This window comes from Aedes albopictus, chromosome 3 (assembly GCF_035046485.1).
Source record: "Aedes albopictus strain Foshan chromosome 3, AalbF5, whole genome shotgun sequence".
In the NCBI taxonomy this organism is placed as follows: Eukaryota; Metazoa; Arthropoda; class Insecta; order Diptera; family Culicidae; genus Aedes; species Aedes albopictus.
In genome coordinates this window covers 72607829-72630574 of record NC_085138.1, presented here as the reverse complement: position 1 = coordinate 72630574, position 22746 = coordinate 72607829, and the positions used below count along the sequence as shown (strand labels likewise).

The window sequence follows — 22746 nt, the reverse complement described above, 5'->3', positions numbered from 1 at the left end:
CTCCGCCTTCCCGAACCCACCTCGAGTAGACAGACATCAACCTTATCGATGAACTGCAATTAAATCACAAGAGAAAGCAGCACCCGACCGACACGGAGCACAACACAGGATATTTTCCTCCCTAGAGATTGCTTCTTGGCTATATAGACAGACCCAGAACCCAGACGAAGACGTTTGCCGACGACCGGAGAACGAACGGAGAAAAATCCCATCTTCTATAATTTTATCCTTATTTGAGGGGATCTGGGCACGATTCACATTCTCGGGCGTGTTCCTAGTCAGAGGCCCGGAGACCTACTACTGTGGCAGTCTCCCTGTGTGCTTTGTGTCTTCTTGTTGGTATGTCTACAGTGTCTCGTCGTCTGTGCCAAGTTATTCCATTTATTGTTTTGATCCTTGGCTTTCGCAGTGCTTTCTCGGGATCATGGCGCAAGATGAGATTTGGGTAGCAGTGGGTGTGTGTATGTTTTTCTCCGCAAAAGGAAGGGGTTCGAAATCGACACCATTTTTGTGCTATTTGCTTCAGTATCCGACCCGAGTTATGGGCGCCTGGCTTGTGTTCCTGGCTTGGGGAGAGGCTACGGCCTAGGAGGTTATCATGTTTCGTATCCCAATCCGGACCGATTTTTGAACCAGTGCCAGGGCATCCAACAGATGAATATGCTGCATTGTTCAGTGATTTGGAATGGGATGAATGGGGATCAGGGTTGTATGGTGGAGGAGAAAGTTAAATCTCCACAAAGATGTTGTATATCAAAAATATTTTTTTCTATCTTACACAGTACCCAATGAAATTTCAATAAAAATTGTTCTCAGATTTTGAATGAGAGTTCTCCTAAGCGGCTTAAGAGCCAACAGCTTTATTTATTGCATTGGGTATAAATAATGTGAATTTATGTTGTCCGAACTGAATTTACAAGAAGCAGGTCCACATTTCTGCAGTATCAAGGCAATCTATTTCAAAGTCAAAATTACATTACAAATCAAAATAGGGTGAATGTATCAATAGTGGTGCTATTAGTAGCTCCTTGTAGTAAAATAATTGGAATAAATTAATAATACCACAAAATAAAAAGTCTGAAAACGTCTGAAACGTCTGAAAAAGTCACTTAAATTTGCTAGGAAAAATGTAAAAACAATCGTTTATTCCAATTTTTGCTAATAAATCACTTGCACCAACTATAGGTATACGGTTCCCATTGTGGAGGTAAAATTTGTCAATGGTTCCTATAGTAACGCATCCCTATAGGAACACTACCACCACTATAAAAAAAATAACGAAAATAATCGTTTTAACACTTAAACTACTGAGGGGGTAAAAACTCCCGCGAACTACCAAGGGTCCAAAAAAAGTCGGAAGTCCAACTTTGACAAGGCATTTCTCGGCCGTTTTTCAACCGATTTTAAAACTTTTTTTTGCGATGGAACCGGACAGGTTTCAAGATCATCGTCCATTTAAAAAAATATAAAATAGATGCGTCTACCCAAAGTTATTAGGCAAAAGGCACTTCCTAGTTTTTTTGAGAGCGCATTTTTTGCGCACATTGATCAATAAAACAAAATTTAAAGCGATGACATATGGTTTTTTCGACTCTAAATCATGCGCACAGCTGGAGTGAACATGTTTATGCAAAATTAGTGATTTTTCAGTACACTGATATTTTACCTTACTCAAAAAACTGCTAAAATACCCTATTTTTCACATAAAATAAGCAATAAATCAAAATTCAAAGCGATGACATATAGTTTTTTGGTCTTAAATTGTTCGTAGGATTGTACTCGACATTTTTGATGAACAATGAAAATGTGCTAATAACACTCTTATTTTGTTTTACCAGGAAAACTACGAAAATTCCATACTTTTTACACAAAGTAGTCGACAAAACTAAATTTCAAACGAGAACATCTAGTTTTTTAGCCTTGAAATGTTCGTAGTTGTTTGGGGGACATACTTGAAGAATAATAGTGATGTTTTCATTACACTCAAATTTTGGTTCACTCAAAAATCAACGGAAGTACCACATTTTTCACGCAAAGTGGTTAACAAAAATAATGGCTTACAATGCAAAGTAGTTTTTTACCTTTAAATTATTCGTGAAAGCGTATTGGACGTTCTTGATGAGTAATAGTGATGTTTTCATGACACACTTAATTTATTTTACTCGAAAAGTTACAAAAATATCATAATTTTCATACAACACTGTCAATAAAACAAAATTTAAAGCCATAATATGTAGTTGTATGGCCTTAAATTTTCCGTTACAATGTATTGGACCTGTTTTTGATAAAATGTTGATGTTTACGTTACACTTATATTTTGTTTTATAAAAAAATGTACGAAAATACCACAAAAAAGCGAATAAGCCAAAATTTAAGGTAATGTTATGTAGTTATTCAACTTTGAATTTATCGTAGTAGTTAAGTGGATGTATGTGAACAACCCCAGTGAATTTTTTATTACACCCATATTTTATTTCACTTGGAATACTAGGAAAATACCACCTTTTTCACACAAAGTAGTTAACAAATAAAAATATAAGGCAATGCATTATAGCTTTTTTTTTTGCCATGAAATTAATTGTAAAAAGTACTATACTTGTTTGATAAACAATAGTGATCTTTCAATTACACTCGTTGTTTTCTAAATTTGTTCATAAAAAATCAAAAACAACTCAAATGAAGAGAACTTACTATGCGCAGCATATAGTCACATGTTGATGTACCTTAAAAAATATATTTTTACACAGATAATTTTTTTTGATAGCTAAAAGCACTGAGATTTTCACTCAAGTGGAGTACTGACTCGGCTTTTCCCATCATACTGATACTCTTTGCGTTGCAATCTGTAATATTTTTTGGGATTTAATATGTTTTTCAGAGCACTATCAAAGTTTCTCCAAAATGAAAATGTGATTTTCGCTCATATGAAAAAAAAATAGTGATCACCCAAAACAATTAAAACTGTCCAATCCTTGCATTGCAATTATATCTGAGACGCCTGTATTTGTTTTAAAATTATTAAATCAGGAAAAATACATGGAATAATATTAGGGAAATTTGCTGAAAAACTATCAAAGCTACCCCGTTTTACGGTATTGCTTCAGAAACTCTACTATATACATTTGTTTTTCAGAAATTTCCCAAAAGGTGCATTCATATTATAGGATATCTTTCAAAGATTCTTTCAAAATATTTTGTCGTGAGTTTTTTTCAAAAATCTTTCAAAAATATTCCAGAGATTCCTTCAGGGATATTTTCAAAAACATCAAGGATGCATGCGGAATTTATTTAGGGGTTCTTTTCCTCGAGGAATTCTTTTAGAAAACTTTTGAGATGTTTCCGTGAATTATTTCTTTGGGTTTTCATCAGAAACTCCTCTAGCGATTGCTTGATAATTTTTTCCAAGGATTCAATCAGTAAACCTTCCACAGATTTTCTCAGTGAATCCATCAAAGAATCATTTAGAATATTATCATATTTTTTTCACGAATCTCTTATATTTTGTTCTGGAGCATTTTCGAAGTTTTTTTTTGGATTTCTCCAGTTCTCTCAAGTTTCCATCCTAGTTCCCATGCAAAGTGTTTTTCTTTTATTTGCTCCCATTAATAGTACCTTCCGTGTTTTTTTTCGATATTTTTTAGAGATTTAAGATAATTACTTCTGGAATTTCTGCCAAAGAGTTTTCCGATATTTCTCCTGAATTTCTTTGCTGGTTTTTATCCGGAGTTTCTCCCGGGATTTCTCTAAGAGATTTGTATAGTTCTTTCATGAATTTTCTAAATATTTCCTACCAGAGCTTTTTTCCGAGATTTCCCAGTTCCAAAACCAGAATGCATTGCCTTATATTTTCATTTGTTGACTACTTTGTGTGAAAAATATGGTATTTTCCTAGTATTCTGAGTGAAATAAAATATGAGTGTAATAAAAAGTTCACTAGGGTTGTTCAAATAAATCCACTAAACTACTACGATAAATTCAAAGTTGAATAACTACATAACATTACCTTAAATTTTGGCTTATTCGCTTTTTTGTGGTATTTTCGTACATTTTTTTATAAAACAAAATATAAGTGTAACGTAAACATCAACATTTTACCAAAAACAGGTCCAGTACATTGTAACGGAAAATTTAAGGCCATACAACTACATATTATGGCTTTAAATTTTGTTTTATTGACAGTTTTGTATGAAAATTATGATATTTTTGTAGCTTTTCGAGTAAAGTAAATTAAGTGTGTCATGAAAACATCACTATTACTCGTTCTTGATGTGTCCAGTACGCTTTCACGAATAATTTAAAGGTAAAAAACTACTTTGCATTGTAAGCCATTATTTTTGTTACCCACTTTGCGTGAAAAATGTGGTACTTTCGTTGATTTTTGAGTAAATCAAAATTTGAGTGTAATGAAAACATCACTATTATTCTTCAAGTATGTCCCCCAAACTGCTACGAACATTTCAAGGCTAAAAAACTAGAGGTTTTCGTTTGAAATTCAGTTTTGTTGACTACTTTGTGTAAAAAGTATGGAATTTTCGTAGTTTTCCTGGTAAAACAAAATAAGAGTGTTATTAGCACATTTTCATTATTCATCAAAAATGTCGAGTACAATTCTACGAACAATTTAAGACCAAAAAAGCTATATGTCATCGCTTTGAATTTTGATTTATTGCTTATTTTATGTGAAAAATGTGGTATTTTAGCAGTTATTTGAGTAAGGTAAAATATCAGTGTACTGAAAAATCACTAATTTTGTATAAACATGTTCACTCCAGCTGTACGCATGATTAAGAGTCGAGAAAACCATATGTCATCGCTTTAAATTTTGTTTTATTGATCAATGTGCGCAAAAAATGCGCTCTCAAAAAAAAACTAGGAAGTGCCTTTTGCTTAATAACTTTGGGTAGATGCATCTATTTCATATTTTTTTAAATGGACAATGATCTTGAAACCTGTCCGGTTCCATCGCAAAAAAAAGTTTTGAAATCGGTTGAAAAACGGCCGAGAAATCCCTTGTCAAAGTTGGACTTCCGACTTTTTTTGGACCCTTGGTAGTTTAGGAGTTAAATAGGTTTTTCGGCAAATCCTGAATACAAAACTGAATTATTGATATTAATCCTCTAATACCCAATCCCGCCTTTAGACGGGGTATATTTTGAGCATTTTTGTAATTTTTGTTTCGTGGAAAATATATTTTTTATATTTTTGGCTGATATTTAGGACTGTTTTGTATACCTCAAAATAATTTTTGGTGTATTTTAAAGAGTATTAACATTTTTTTAAATCATTGAAGAAATGATGTTTTAGTCACCTTCTAGAAGTCATTGTTTATTTTGTATTGAATCGCTACAATTAACATATTTTAAATTTTTCCTAAACTGTAGGTGTTCAAAAATAAAAATTAGAATAATCGAAAACTGAAATTCACGAAATCGAGAATTAAAAAGAATCACCTTCCAAAAGGGATTTTAGATGACGAAAAATGATGTTTAGATCAAAATCAAAAAATTGGGTATTAGAGGGTTAATTAGGTATGATGCATCTATTAAAAACGTCATTTGCAAGTTTTTTGGTCGAAATAGTGCTAAATTGCCACTACCACCACTATTGGCCCTACCTCCACACTAAGGGAGCTTTTACCCTAAATGTTTTTTTTTTACATAATTTGTTAATTGCCGGGGCTCGTGGCGAAGTGTCTACACGTTCACTTCATAAGTGAATCGATCCCAGCCCCGGTACTTGCAATTTTTCGTCAGTTGCTCCGCCAAAGCCGCGATAGAGCGAGCGAAAACACGAGGAGCCAAAGCCGTAGCCCGTCAGCGCTATTCGACTCTCCAGAAGGAAGTGAAACGCTCATGTAGACGGGACAAAAGAGCGTGGGCGGACTCCCTAGCCGACGAAGGCGAGAAAGCCACAAACACCGGCGACGGGTCTCCTGTACGATGTCTCACGTCGCCTTTTTTTTTCCTCCCCTGTTGGGGAATTTAAGCCACTGCGTCCAATAAGCTGAACTTTTGTGGCACGTCGCATTAGTGGGATGAATGCTACGATGTGCGTGAAAGACACGTCTGGACAGTTGAAATGCTGGTTCGAACACTTTGGAAACTTTTTTCAAGTGTTGGTCACGTCATCAACACCTCAGAATGATCCGCCAAGGGTTCGACGCATTACCCGTGTCAACACCGAATAGATAGAAACAGCCATCCGTAGCATGAAATCGAACAGGCCCCCAGAGGTCGATCGCATATCAGCTGAGATGCTCAAAGCTAATTCCGTAGTATACACAAAACTACTGCATGAATTATTCTGCAACATATGAGAAACCGCGACATTCCCGGCCGACTGGATGCAAGGCGTCTTAGTAAAGGTACCCATAAATGGTGACCTGACTGTATGCGATAATTGGCGGGGCATCATGTTACTGTGTATTGTTCTCAAAGTCCTCTATAAAGTAATCCTTAACCGGATACAGGAGAAGATTGACGCAACTCTCCGACGGCAGTAAGCAGAATTCCGTGCCGGACGATCCTGTGTGGACCATATTGTCACGCTCCGTATCATCCTGGAGCAAATGAATGAATTCCAAGAGTCTCTCTACCTGGTGTTCATTGATTACGAAAAAGCTTTCGACCGTCTCAATCACGGAAACATGTAAGAAGCCCACAGGCGCAAGGGTCTCCCTGAGAAAATCATTGGCCTCATTGAAGCACAGTACAGGGCATTTTCGTGCAGAGTACTGCCCTATGGTGTCTTGTCCGATCCCATCCGGGTCGTTGATGGAATGAGGCAAGGATGTATAATATACTGTTCCTCATCGTAATCGACGAGATTCTGGTAGGTGCGATTGACCGTCAACCAAATCGTGGATTGCTGTGGCAGCCCATTACCATGGATCACCTAAATGACTTCGAATTGACTTATGACGTTGCTCTCCCAGCTCAACGGCGCTCTGATATGCAGAGCAAGCTCGATGATCTTGCCAATCGCTCGTTCTAGAAGCAAGACAGGCAAACTCACGGAAAGTCAAGGGCGTAGCTAGCTTTTCAGGCAAGGGGGGGGGGGGGTGCAGATTTGTACCTACTAACTTTTATAACTAAACGCAATACGATGAAATTGAATATAATATCATTATATTCTAAAAGCATTATTTAACCCTTCAACAGTTACTCTGTTGTATTTTGTACAATACGTTAAAAAAGCTCGCCTGATCTACATAAACCAACGTGGTTTTGGTAGCGGTGACCAATTTCTGGAAGATTAAGGATTTTTATTTACTCGTGCATTAATTCGCTCAGATTTTTTTTGTTAATGTTTACAAAACATCCATGAAAAATTATTGCTGAACTCTTTTTTAAATTATGAACTCTTTTAAGAACTAACCTACAGTTTCCTGGGTTCTGTATGAGTCTTTTTTTAAATCATCTTCCATTCTATTCGCCAAAGGAATTCTTCCAGAAATTCTTGGAATAACTTTAAAAAATCATCAGGTAATCCTGGAGAAGTTCTTTGGTATATCCCTGAAAAGATGATTGAAGTATTTCTGAAATTTCCGAAAGAACTCCAGAATAAATTTTTAAAGAGAACCTGTGAGGAATTTCTGAAGAAATAATTTGAGGAATTCCTGGACCAATCCATGGAAGAACTCCCAGAGCAATCCCATGAAGACTTCCTAGATAAATCCCTGAAGAAACCTGGTCCTGGTTGAATCCCTGGAGCAATTCTTGTAGATTTCCGAAGGAATTTCCGGAGGAATCCTTGAAAGAACTGCTGAAAGTATACCTGGAGGAATTCCTGTATAAATTATAGGAGGAATACCTAGAGAAATAAATGAAGAGATCTCTTTAGGATTGAGGATTCCTTGGGGGAAATTCTGGAGAAATGCCTGGAGGAATTTTGGGAGGTATTTTTAGAAATATTTCAGAAGAATTCTCTTGAGGAATTCCTAGAGGAAATCTTATAGAAATTTCAGAAGGAATCCTTGGAGGAGTACTTGATGAAATCCCTGAAGGAATTCCTGGAAGAATCCTTGAAGCAATTCCTGAGAAAATCTGTAGAGAGAATCCTGCAGGAAAGCCTGGAGAAACTTCTGAACAAATTCCTGGCGTAATTCCTAGAAGAATTCTTGGATGAGACCCAGCAGGAATTCCTGGAGAAATTTCTCGGATGAATTCTTAGAGCAATCCCTGGAAAAATTCCTGGAGCAATCTCCAAAGGAATTCTGGGAGGAATTACTGGAGAAATTTCTGAAAAAAAAAATCCCTTGAAAAATTCCAGGAGGTTTTCCTGAAAGAACCCTTGGAGGAATGTCTGGAGGATTCCCTGGTCGAATCTCTGGGAATATTCGTAGAGAAGTTCGTGGAGAAATCTCTGGAGGAATTCCTGAAACAAATCCTGGACGAATCTCTGGAGGAATGTCTGGAGGAAATCCTGAAAGTATTCCAGGAGAATTTCCTGGAAGAATCTCTGAAGAAATCCTCAGAGGGTTTCCTGAAGAAATTCCTGGAGAAATTCCTGAAGAAATTCCTGGAGAAATTCCTGGCATAATTTCTGAATGATGTCCAGGAGCAATTCTTGGGGAAACTCCAGAAGGAATTCCTGGGGAAATTCCTGGATAAATTCCTAGATAAAACCCTGGAGGAATACCTGGGGTGCCCCTGCAAAATTCCTGAAGGTATTCCTGGAGAACTTCCTGAAACTATTTCTGAAAAAAAAATCTCTAAAGAGTTTCCTGGAAGAATCCTTGCTTGGAGGTTGGTGAATTTCCTGAAGGAATCTGCAAAGAATTTCCTGGAGGAATCTTCAAAGAATTTCCTGGAGGAATCCATGAGAAAATCTCTAGAGATATTCGTGAAGAAATCTCTGGAGCAATTCCCAATGAAATCTTAGGAGAAATTCCTGGAGAAATTTTTGGAGGAATTCCTGAAGAAATTTCTGGGGTAATTCCTAGAGGAATCCCTGGAGGAGTCCCTGAAGAAATTCCTGGATAAAATCGTGGAGGAATTCCTAGAGGTATTCCTGTGGGAATTGCTGTAGGAATCTATGATGAAAGTCTTGGAGGAATCTGGAATCTCCAGAGCAATTCTGGAATAAGTTTCTACAGGAATCTCCTGAGGAATTCTGGGAAATTTATATTATTTTTATATTTCTGAAAAAAAAAAACTTTTGAGAAAATCCTGGAGAAATTTCTAGCGGAATTTTTGAAGAAATTCCTGGAGAAATCCTCGAAGGAATTCTTAGAGGAATTCTTGAAGAAATTTGTGAAGAAACCCCACGAGGAATCTCAAGAGGAATTCCTGGAGGCATACTTGGAGGAATCCTTAATAAATTCCTTAAGGTATTTCTGGCGAATTTCCTGGAAAAGATTCTGAAGAAATCCCTAGAGGATTTGCTGGAAGAATCCTTAGAGGAACTTCTGGAGGATTTACTGGAGGAATCTTCAAAGGCTTTCCTGGAGGAATCCCTGGGAAAATCGCTGGACAAATTCGTGGAGAATTCCCTGGAAGAATCCCTGAAGCAATTCATGAAGGAATCTCAAGAGAAATTCCTGAAGAAATGCCAGGAGGAATCCCTGAAAAATTCCTGAGGGTATTCCTGGAGAATTTCCTGGAAGGATTTCTGGAAAAATCCCCAGAAGATTTTCTGCAAAAAATCCTAGCGAAATTGCTGACATAATATCTGAAGGATGTCCAGGAGCAATTTCTGGATCAATTCCAAGAGAAATGCTGGAGGAATGCCTGGAGGAATTCCTGGAGGTTTTCCGTTTGAATATTCCTGGAGCAATCTTTGGAGGAATTCTTGCAACAATTACTGGATGAATTCCTGGGATAATCTCTAGAGGAACCCTATGAGAAACTTCTGAAAAAATCCCTAAAATTCTGGAGAAATTTCTGGAGGAATTCCTGGAGAAATCCTTGTAGGAATTTCTGAAGGAATCCCTGGGGGAATCATTGGAGAAATTCGTGGGGAAATCCCTGAACTTTTAGCGGCATTTCTAGGGGAATCCCTGCAGCAATCCCTGGAGGAAAATCTGGAAGAATTCTTGGAGTAATTCCTGAAAAAATGCTAGAAAGTTTTCCAACAAAAAATTCTGGATGAATTTCTGAAGGAATCCCTGAAGGGTTTCCCGGAGAAATGCTTGGATGAATTGCTGACATAATTCCTTGATAACTTCCCAGTGAAATTCCTGGAGGAATTCGTGAAAAAAATCATGGAGGAATTCCTCGAGGAGACCCTAGAGAAATTCCTGGATGAATTCCTGAAGGAATGCCTGCATAGATTTCTGAAGGAATCCTGAAGCAATCTCCGTTGAAACTCGTGGAAGAATTTGAAGGAATTTCTGGAGGAGTCCTTAAAGCAATTCCTGGAGGAATATCTTGTAGGATTCCTGAAAAAATGGCTGAAAACAAATCCTGGAAGAATTCCTGAAAGTAATCCTGCCTAAGAGATTTCCTAGTGGAATTCTTGGAGGATTCTCTGAAAAATCCTTGGAGAAAATCAAGTAGAAGTCTCTGAAAAAAAAAATCCTTGGAGGAATCTCTTGAAGATTTCCTGGATAAATTTCTGAAAGAATTCCTGGTGGAATTCTTGCAAGAATCCCGAAAAAATCCTAGAGGAAGTCTGTGAATCGAGTGAGGAATACGTAAAGGAATACCAGGAATAACTCCCCAGGTAACCAATTAGCAGTTAAAATGGCATTTATTTAGCACTATATACGCCTTTACAGCAGGCCATTAAATGCTGTTCTGCCTTATATGCGCCATAAGTGCTACTTGAATGCAGGGTTTGGCCTGATATACGGCTGAATAAATGCTTATATCTCCTATCCCCCAAATTGTCAAAACAAAAACAAAAACATTTCCCCTGCTCATTTCCCCCAATTCAGTGTTTCCCTGGCTCTTCTCATTTTTTTCTCGCTCTCCTAGTTCAACTTTTGAAGCTAGTGCACGTTCTGGATATACAGTTGTGTTTTTTTTTTGCTAATTTCTTCGAAATTGGGATTCAATTCCTCGATCCACGGGTTGATGATGGTGGTGAACTGCGCTACAGAATAAGCTGATGACGATCAGGTAATGTGCGCTGATTTTTAGGTCTATTTAAGGCTTGAACATCACACCGGGATTTATTTCGATTCGTTTTGGGGTTTTCGCATGCTGGGAATTAAAATCAATGATAAGAAACGAACCAGGGCAAATTTGTTTAGAAAATCTGTTCTCCATTTATTTACTTAATTGCTAATGAATTGATTTACTTCATTGCTAATAAATGAAAGGACATCCGAATGATAGCGGCTGTTACTGTCGGGATAGATAAAATAGAAAGTTGAAATGTGTTGTGCTTTCTGCATCTCGTAGCAGTTCTATGGCAAAAAATAGCAGTTGTGGTGCTTGTTAACCAAAACTTACCATGCATTTGAAAAGCTACGCAACAGCTGTCAGGTTTTTAGCAGCAATTCAATTGCTAATTTAGGGCAGTTTAGCAGTCAAACTGCTGTCATATGACAGTAAGCAGATAGAGTGCAGTTATAAAACTGCTATACGGCTTATTTAAATGCTTATTGGTACCCTGGGTCCTGATAAAACCGCAGATGGAATTCTTAAAGAAATTCTGGAGGAATCCTTTAAAGAGTTCCTGAAGAAACTCCAGAAAGAATCCCGGAAGCAATCCCAAACTAAATTCCTAAGGGAATCTCTAAACAGTTTCTTAAATAATACAAAAAGGAATTCCTGAAGGAATCCTAGGAAGAGTTTCTGGGAGAATCTTTGGGGAAATTTTTAAAATAAGTTGTTCCAGAAAGAATCACAAAAGTAATTCCTGAGTTAAGCCCTGCAGAAACTCTTGGAGGAATCCCTGGGGAGGATATCCTAGAGGTATGCCTGTAGGGATTAATGGAGGAATCCCTAGAAATGCTGAATGAATTTTAAGAAGAATTCCTGCAGCAATTCTCAGATTAATCCCTGGAATAATTCCTGGAGGAATCTCTGAAGAAATTCGTGGAGGAATCCCAGGAAGAATTCCTGAAGAAATTGCAGATGGAATCCTTGAAATTCCGAAAGCTATTCCTAGAGGCATTCCTAAGGGAATCCCTAAACAGTTCCTGTAGGAAGTACTGGATTGATTCCTGGAGGAGTTCCTGAAAGAATTCCAAGAGGAACTCATGAAGGAATTTTAAAAAGTGTTCCTGGGGGAATCCTTGAAGGATGTTTTAAAATATTCCCCGGAGAAACACAGAAGAAAATCCCGGATGAATCCCTGGGGAAATTCTTGAAGGAAAACCATGGAGGAACGCCAGAAAAAATCCCATGAGGATTTCCTTAGAAAATCCCAGGAAAGCTTTCTTAACAAATTCCAGGAAGAATTTATATAGGAATGAAATCCATGTCTGCAACAATTTTTGGACGAATTATTGTTGGAATCGATGGACTCCCAAAAGAATATTTTGTACAATGTTTTAAGGGACTCCTGGATTAATTTCGAGCTTATCTTTGGTAAAATTTCCTGTAAGGGCTTCTGGAAGATGTTCCTGCTGAAATAGTTTAAATTATTGCAGATTGAAATATTGAAGCAATCACTAGTGGAATTCTTGAAGGAATATATGGAGAAAAAGCTATGAAAGAACACTTACAGAAATACCTAAAAGAATTTCTGTTGACGGGAATCTCTGGAAGAATTCCTGAAGAGATTATCGAAAAAAGCGCTAGATCAATCACAGGAGGAACCTCTATAGATATCCCTGGAGAAAGCAATCCATGATGGAATCACTGAAGGAAGTTATGGAAAAAATCCGGGAGGAATTCGTTGATGCATCCTTGCAGAAGTATCTGTAAAAATGCCTGAAAGAATCGTGGGATGAATTCTTGAAGCATTTCTTGGAACAAACCCTGAAACCATCCCTACCAGAACCCTGTAAAATGCCAATGCCTGTAAATGGAGAAGTCCCTTGTGGAATTTCTGAAAGAATCCCTGAAAAATTCCTGAATAAATGCCTAAATGAATTTCTGAAGGTGTCCTTGAAACATTTTCTAAAGTAATCCCAGGTATTTTGCTATTAGCATGACGTTTGTTTGAATTGAATACTCGATTGAATACTAGTGAAAATTCGTATTGCAGTAGCACTTAACTGCACTCTAAATATTGCAGCATATGGTTCTACAAATGTGTACCGTAACCGGTTCCGGTATATTTGTATTCCATGAATAAACATCACAATATTTAGCCATTCAACCAAGCTTTTTATTTGATAAAATTCTATGATAAGATTGAAGTGGTTCTCTTGGAGAAATACTTGGCGAAATTTTCTGTGGCTCTCGAGTAAAAAAGGTTTGATAATTGAGGATAGTAACCTGAATTATTATAATAGTTTATTTTTTGAGATATTTTTTCTGGAACTCCGAATTATAGATAATCTTTGAGTTGACTTTAAAAAATAAATCTGGGGGCCCTCTGGCTACGCCCATGCGGAAAGCCTTTTGATTTTCCAATGAAAATTGGCAACTTTCGGTTATCGTTGCTTGAATCAAGGTTTTCTTCTGACTTCATTACCAGCTAAGTGTTTACAAGGAAATTGATGAGCACGTGGAGACGCATGGTTGTTGATGACTACGTTATCCATGTTAGGGGTCATTCGAATATGACGACCATCGTTTAAGGGGGAAGTGGTCTGTAAAAGTGTGACACTCCATGTATTGAGTAAAGACTGGACTCGAAAAAAATGAGACACAAAGAATAATGTATAACTTTTGATTGCGTGCACAAAAATAACTGGTTTTTTGACCAGGAATAGTACATTATGTGCTAATACCATAAAAAATTCATCAAAATCGGTTAAGTGTTGGCGGAGATATCGTCGAAACAAGAGACTTGCCATTTGATAATCTTGGGCCAAACAAACTCTAATATCACATTTTTTACCTAAATTTGTAGAGCCAGAAATACTGAACCGATTTCAATGAAAATTTTTCTGTACAAAAAGTATGTATGTAGATGTATTGTGTCAAAATTTCATTCAATTTGATTTGAACTTGAAAAAGTTATAGCCATATATGCAGCACTATGTCACAATAAGCAGATGTGGTTTTTGGTGTAGTGACATTCAAACTGCTCTAACTTTTAAAATGTTCAATCAAAATGGCTGAAATTTTCACTGAGAACAGATTAACGCAACGATTTTACACTGTCAAAGTTTAAAAAAATCGGGACAGTGTTGCCAATACTGCAGTCAAAATAATGAACACTGATTTTAAAATGTTAAAAAGTGCCCAAAATTTGAAAACCCCGTTTTTTTGTTTGAATTGTTATAAAAAAAGTACTGCACCGATTATAATGAAATTTTCACCACTTATTATGACTTACTTGAAGAACTTATAGACAAATTTTCAGACGTTTTGATGAGCTAACAATCAAGTTATAGCCTAAACAATTTTTAAAATGGAAGCCCAAAATTTCCAAAATCACATTTTATTGTATCGACAATATTTGCGCCAATACTGAACCGATTTTGATGAAATTAACTACACATAACATGTTATTCCTGGTTAAAAAATCAGCTATTTTTGTGAACGCAATCAAGGTTATACATTATTTTGAGTGTCTCATTTTTTTTCGAGTCCAGTCTTTATAATGATGGATGTAAATTTTGAATGTTTTAATAAAGTAACAACTTACCTCATTACAGATGATCTTTCTGCACCATTTCTGTTTTATGAACAAGTTTTTAAAATCACAAAACATCGATGAAAATGCATTGGTTTCGTGAATATTTCTGCTGAAATATCGAGTAAACATTGTTTAGTCGCTGTTACTACTTTGAATGCCCAATAAATGAGGCTATTCATCATTGGAAATGATGAAAGTTTGAAAATTGATATCCTACCCTACTTCACCCTTCTCCTGTACCTACTCCTGGACATAGGACGACCACCCAGTCTTATGTTTCTAAGTCTAGACAAGATCTAATTCTCGTATTCCTACGTAAGTTCCACTGAATTCAACGATCTGTTCAACTGATTTTCACTACCTTTTGAAAGTGTGGAAAGATCCAGATTTTGAATTAGGTATGTTTGGTCAAATAAACAGCACATCTCTTCATCCCTGTCACCTTTTAAAACCCGCAACGTTCATTTTCGATCCTTTTCCATCTCACGCCATGAAATTGAAACATTCCGCATCTCCGTCCGCTATCATATGTTCCATCGATTCCCCGCCCCATCCCTTAAACTCATTGACGTAAAAATATTTTTATACCATGCAGCAGCATGGTTCCGAATCGTCAACCCGTTCGCCGCCACCGCACCCGTTTGTTCCCACCATTAGCTAAACCGAACCTTCCTGGTTCCCATTCTTTATAACCCTATTACCGCGCGGAGCGCCGAGAGAGAAAAACATTTTCCGCTTTTCTTTGTAAGAAGTTCCGCCGCGCACCTCTTGACAGACTATATGGGCTCCGTGCAATATTTTCTCTCGCTGCTGGCTGCTGCTGCTGGGTAATCTAATCTCATCATCTACGGTTTTTTTTGTTCGCTATATAACCACTTCCTTCGCCACCGCAGACAAAGTCGGACTTTTGTTTGATGCGCTATTTCTGAGGTCTTCCGGTGTGGTGTGGGGCCAAAAGAAAACTATCTTTTGTCGTTCCTCAAAATTTGTCTTTCTACCATCCATCACTCCATCCACTTTCTTCTATCTTATATCATCTATCTTCTATCTTCTCTTCTATCTTCTATCTTCTATCTCCTATCTTCTATCTTCTATCTTCTATCTTCTATCTTCTATCTTCTATCTTCTATCTTCTATCTTCTATCTTCTATCTTCTATCTTCTATCTTCTATCTTCTATCTTCTATCTTCTATCTTCTATCTTCTATCTTCTATCTTCTATCTTCTATCTTCTATCTTCTATCTTCTATCTTCTATCTTCTATCTTCTATCTTCTATCTTCTATCTTCTATCTTCTATCTTCTATCTTCTATCTTCTATCTTCTATCTTCTATCTTCTATCTTCTATCTTCTATCTTCTATCTTCTATCTTCTATCTTCTATCTTCTATCTTCTATCTTCTATCTTCTATCTTCTATCTTCTATCTTCTATCTTCTATCTTCTATCTTCTATCTTCTATCTTCTATCTTCTATCTTCTATCTTCTATCTTCTATCTTCTATCTTCTATCTTCTATCTTCTATCTTCTATCTTCTATCTTCTATCTTCTATCTTCTATCTTCTATCTTCTATCTTCTATCTTCTATCTTCTATCTTCTATCTTCTATCTTCTATCTTCTATCTTCTATCTTCTATCTTCTATCTTCTATCTTCTATCTTCTATCTTCTATCTTCTATCTTCTATCTTCTATCTTCTATCTTCTATCTTCTATCTTCTATCTTCTATCTTCTATCTTCTATCTTCTATCTTCTATCTTCTATCTTCTATCTTCTATCTTCTATCTTCTATCTTCTATCTTCTATCTTCTATCTTCTATCTTCTATCTTCTATCTTCTATCTTCTATCTTCTATCTTCTATCTTCTATCTTCTATCTTCTATCTTCTATCTTCTATCTTCTATCTTCTATCTTCTATCTTCTATCTTCTATCTTCTATCTTCTATCTTCTATCTTCTATCTTCTATCTTCTATCTTCTATCTTCTATCTTCTATCTTCTATCTTCTATCTTCTATCTTCTATCTTCTATCTTCTATCTTCTATCTTCTATCTTCTATCTTCTATCTTCTATCTTCTATCTTCTATCTTCTATCTTCTATCTTCTATCTTCTATCTTCTATCTTCTATCTTCTATCTTCTATCTTCTATCTTCTATCTTCTATCTTCTATCTTCTATCTTCTATCTTCTATCTTCTATCTTCTATCTTCTATCTTCTATCTTCTATCTTCTATCTTCTATCTTCTATCTTCTATCTTCTATCTTCTATCTTCTATCTTCTATCTTCTATCTTCTATCTTCTATCTTCTATCTTCTATCTTCTATCTTCTATCTTCTATCTTCTATCTTCTATCTTCTATCTTCTATCTTCTATCTTCTATCTTCTATCTTCTATCTTCTATCTTCTATCTTCTATCTTCTATCTTCTATCTTCTATCTTCTATCTTCTATCTTCTATCTTCTATCTTCTATCTTCTATCTTCTATCTTCTATCTTCTATCTTCTATCTTCTATCTTCTATCTTCTATCTTCTATCTTCTATCTTCTATCTTCTATCTTCTATCTTCTATCTTCTATCTTCTATCTTCTATCTTCTATCTTCTATCTTCTATCTTCTATCTTCTATCTTCTATCTTCTATCTTCTATCTTCTATCTTCTATCTTCTATCTTCTATCTTCTATCTTCTATCTTCTATCTTCTATCTTCTATCTTCTATCTTCTATCTTCTATCTTCTATCTTCTATCTTCTATCTTCTATCTTCTATCTTCTATCTTCTATCTTCTATCTTCTATCTTCTATCTTCTATCTTCTATCTTCTATCTTCTATCTTCTATCTTCTATCTTCTATCTTCTATCTTCTATCTTCTATCTTCTATCTTCTATCTTCTATCTTCTATCTTCTATCTTCTATCTTCTATCTTCTATCTTCTATCTTCTATCTTCTATCTTCTATCTTCTATCTTCTATCTTCTATCTTCTATCTTCTATCTTCTATCTTCTATCTTCTATCTTCTATCTTCTATCTTCTATCTTCTATCTTCTATCTTCTATCTTCTATCTTCTATCTTCTATCTTCTATCTTCTATCTTCTATCTTCTATCTTCTATCTTCTATCTTCTATCTTCTATCTTCTATCTTCTATCTTCTATCTTCTATCTTCTATCTTCTATCTTCTATCTTCTATCTTCTATCTTCTATCTTCTATCTTCTATCTTCTATCTTCTATCTTCTATCTTCTATCTTCTATCTTCTATCTTCTATCTTCTATCTTCTATCTTCTATCTTCTATCTTCTATCTTCTATCTTCTATCTTCTATCTTCTATCTTCTATCTTCTATCTTCTATCTTCTATCTTCTATCTTCTATCTTCTATCTTCTATCTTCTATCTTCTATCTTCTATCTTCTATCTTCTATCTTCTATCTTCTATCTTCTATCTTCTATCTTCTATCTTCTATCTTCTATCTTCTATCTTCTATCTTCTATCTTCTATCTTCTATCTTCTATCTTCTATCTTCTATCTTCTATCTTCTATCTTCTATCTTCTATCTTCTATCTTCTATCTTCTATCTTCTATCTTCTATCTTCTATCTTCTATCTTCTATCTTCTATCTTCTATCTTCTATCTTCTATCTTCTATCTTCTATCTTCTATCTTCTATCTTCTATCTTCTATCTTCTATCTTCTATCTTCTATCTTCTATCTTCTATCTTCTATCTTCTATCTTCTATCTTCTATCTTCTATCTTCTATCTTCTCTCTTCGATCTGCTATCTTCTATCTTCTATCTTCTATCTTCTATCTTCTATCTTCTATCTTCTATCTTCTATCTTCTATCTTCTATCTTCTATCTTCTATCTTCTATCTTCTATCTTCTATCTTCTATCTTCTATCTTCTATCTTCTATCTTCTATCTTCTATCTTCTATCTTCTATCTTCTATCTTCTATCTTCTATCTTCTATCTTCTATCTTCTATCTTCTATCTTCTATCTTCTATCTTCTCTCTTCGATCTGCTATCTTCTATCCTCAATATTTATTATTTCTCAACAGTCGGGATTCTTCATCTATTCTTTGGAATCTCCAACAATCTAGCCTGCATTCCTCCACAACCAAGACGCCTGGAAACGAAAGCTGCGTTTTTCTTTAGTTTGGCCCCATCATTGCACAGGAAGGAATTCCACACAGCTTTAAATTGAACTTTCAAGTAGACGCCGACGACGACGACAACGGCAAAAGTTGATTCCGATGAGAAGCAAGAAAAATGACTCGGCGGCGGCGGGCACAAAACGTTTCGTTTCACACGGAACGACGGCGACGATGCTATGCCATAAAATCGGGGGCGAAAAGTTCTTTCCATTCTTTGCGGAACGAAGTGTCCGGTTTTTCCATCGAATCTCGATTTTCGCCAATTGAAGAGGATTGGAGTTTGTGTGTTTTTATTTGGCCGAAGGGCTGCAGGCGGTGTGCGCCAAAGTAGCCAAAGTGCAATGCACACCAAAGTGGATGTGGAAGAAATCCATTGGACTAAGTTGCAGGGAAGTTTTTGTATGAATTCCCGATGAAGTCATTAAAATTGGCGAAGTTTGGATATGGACGAAGATGCAATCGGATTGATCGGTACTCGGTACTCGATACTCTTACTCTTCAGTACTCGGTACTCGGTAATCTTCAGTTAACATTAAAAAAGTCAAACATCATTCTATTAGAACATTGGTATTGGTATTGGTATTTCCTTATCCATGAAGACCTTAACCGTTATGTGGCCGACAGGGTACCCGGGTACCCAGCTCCCATTTAAAAAGAACGGTATAGAATAAATCAAAAAAATTGTCGGACACATAACGGTTAAACATGTTAGGGCCTATGTAGCCGAAGCGGTAAGTGTGTGATTATTGAGCAAGAGGGTTCGATAACTGGTCGATCGAAAATCCTCTGGCCTACCATACGATACACACAAGAAAAATGGTCATTAGCAGAGGAAGCTCTCAGTTAATAACTGTGGGACTAAGCATAGAATACTAAGCTGAGAAATATGTTTTATCTCAGTTAGGACGTAACGCCAAGCAGGAGAGTCAAGAGATCCTTCAGAATTTACTGTAACAAATTTCACCTTTAAGCTCCTGCAAGGTTTTCTCATAATTATCAGCAGTTTAATAAGGTGTTTCTTCTGAAGTTCTTCAAGGATTCCTGAATTTTGTCCAAGGGTTATTATTATTGGCTCTTTATTATGGGGATTTTCAGCCCGAGGCTGGTTCATCCCCGCTGTCCAAGGGTTTCTATGAGTTTCCATCGATGATTTTCCCGGTGACTTCTGGGCTTTTTTTTTATTACCGTACGGGTTTGATCCAAAGGGTCTCAGATTTTCATGAAACTTTTTCCACAAGCGGGGCTCATGGATATATGACTAATGTTTTTTCATTCTCCCGGTTTATGTGATTTTCCCAATGATTTGGCAGGTGCTACGATATCTGAAATAAAACGCGTGTGATTTGCGGAATTCGATGAACAAAAATCTGTGTATTTTGCATCAATCAAGGATTCAGTTCCGATTTGAAGGTTTTTGTTTTGTTTTGTTTGTGATTCGTTGAAGGATTGAAGAATTTGGGTTGTGAATTCGGACGGCTAAATCGCGAAACGGCTGGTGGTGGTGCTATGCCATCCGGCATTCGCATGAAAAGCATGAAAAGCGAGTTTTGGTGCTTGATTCACGTAGTGTAGTTTGTAGTTTCCCTGTCAGGCTCTCGGAATTCGTCGAATTTTGCGGGTTTTCCAAGTACAGAACAATTATGTGAATTGGGGGCTGCTGGCCCAACTGTGATTCGACCGGGAAATAGCGGTATTGTTTTTTAAAAGCATTATGAAGAACAAATTTTTCCGAGCTGGTGTGTGTATTAAACTTCTCAATGATAGAACCAACGAAAGAATAAGAATAACACGGAACTGTGACTCAAGAATCTGTAAGGAAGGCGCCGAATATAAAAAAAAACTGGAGAAAGGAACTTTCTACGAAAGCTGCTCAAGAAATGGGTGAGAACTTTCCAATATGCATTATACAAAATCTATTTCATAATATTCACATTAACATTCAAACACAGAACAGATGTGTATCTTCGAACAAATGTGAAGTTTCGAGGTGGAAGTCGTGAAATTTTCATTTGGAAAACTAGATTGGAATGAATTTCCATGGGAAAATAAAATATCATCAAAGCGTGCTACGTCGCCTCCCTATGCTCGCTGCAGGCTTAAGCTTGACTTCCACCACCAGGTTCGCTAGTGTTGAGTTACCAAACGGGCAGTGCTTTTCGTGACGAAGATTCACCCCCGTGATTCAAATCTTCAATCCTTCTTAACTACATAATGTCTGGAGCGTTTGGTACGGTATGTCCACGCATCCTTCCTCCCCTGTAGATTCGAGAATTACTTCGACAAAAAAACAACAATTGTTCAATAGTCGAGGTAATTCAAAGAATCATCTCTGCGGCACATACAACGCAGTAGGCCTGGCCGCTTTGATGCTTGCGTCATATCTTTGATATGCTGTAAGTCTCAATATTGACAAAAAAAGTTATTTGGCGTGATCTAACCCGATTACTTTCCAGGATGCTTTCTCGTACTGGCTGCGTTTGTATTAGATTAGATTAGATTAGATTAGATTAGAAGCGGGGCTCATGGATATATGTAGGGATGAGAAATGTATTGAAAAAATCAATTACCGGCTGTACATTTGACATTTTTCCACACGAACATCACAGGCCCAACCAAATTCAAACTGTTCGAAAAATAAATGTCATAACATTTTTTTTTCCAGCAGCCTTCTTCCTCGAAACAGTTTCCAAGCGCGAGAGCGCCGGTACCAAGGTCGGTACTCGAGCACAACGAAGACAGAAATTTCTGCGTTTCAAACCGCTTCTAGACAAACTTCTTTATATGCATCACAAAGCTAGGAGTGTGATCTAGCTATTTGTGCAAACAGGTTCAAATTATTCACTAAAACAAGTGAGTTATTAGCAGTTGAACATATTTGACATTTTTCGCAATCACCCGCCTCGGCATGACTGCTCATAAATATTTTTGTGGGGAAGCGAAAACTTTCAAGCGCCAGTTTGACTGCCGACGTCGCGGCTGCTGATGGTATTGGTGCTGCCGTTGTTTTGTTTTTATTTTACTGTCGGTATCGATGAACGGAAAGGAGAAAGTAGTTATTCATGCAACAAATTACAAAATGATGATTTTTTCAGCACGAGACGTACATTTATTCAACGAGGCTTGCCGAGTTAGATAAATACGACGAGTGCTGAAAAAATCGAGTTTTGCAACGAGTTGCATACAAAGTTTTTTTTGTAATTGCAAAAAAACCGTTAAGTTTAATCTCTTCTTGTAACACAAACATGTAACAAGAGAAACCACGTGCGCGCCTCCAAGCACGCCTGCGTTGTATTTTTGTTCGATCAGGTAGGCTATGGTAGGCTGGGTGTCACTAATTTTGAAGCTCCCGTCGTCGTCATGCAGCAGCATAGGCAAGAGCGAAAGCAGTTCCAGCTACAGCCTCTACACCTGATCTGCAGTCCGAATCAGAATCTAAATCATCCTGATTCGGACTCGAGCTGCTCAGTGGATATAGAAGCAGCAGCTGTATCAACGGAAGTGGTAGTAGTTAGAAAGAAGTGTGCGCTGGCAAAAGTGCCGAAAAGTACTACTTTTCAGCACTCTTAAGAGTGCCTAAAAGTAGTACTTTTCGGAACTTTTGTTTTAGTGAAGAAAAGTAGGCCGTTATATTGCCCTTACCGCGAGTGAAAAGTACAGGAATATGCAACGCAATTACAAAAAAGTATTTTTGTAATTACGTTGTGAAAAGTTGAACATTTCAGTTGGCTGAAGTATGCTGAAATGGCCTACTTTTCACTCCTAATGCAAGTGTGCCGAAAAGTATTACTTTTCGGCACTCTTAAGAGTGCTGAAAAGTAGCACTTTTCGGCACTTTGGCTAGTACGCACTTTTTACTTACCACCATGCCTTCCGTAGATTCAGCCACTGCCTCTACATCTACTGAGCAGCTCGAATCCGAATCAGGACGATTTCAATTCGGATTCGAACTACAAA

At 36.8% G+C, this 22746-nt stretch overlaps 1 protein-coding gene across 2 annotated transcripts in view; it reads right to left on the bottom strand.

The window, feature by feature from the left end:
* Positions 1–22746, bottom strand: part of LOC109399785 (synaptogenesis protein syg-1) — a 611559-nt gene that overhangs the window by 476295 nt on the left and 112518 nt on the right. The gene's annotated exons all lie outside the window — the stretch shown is intronic.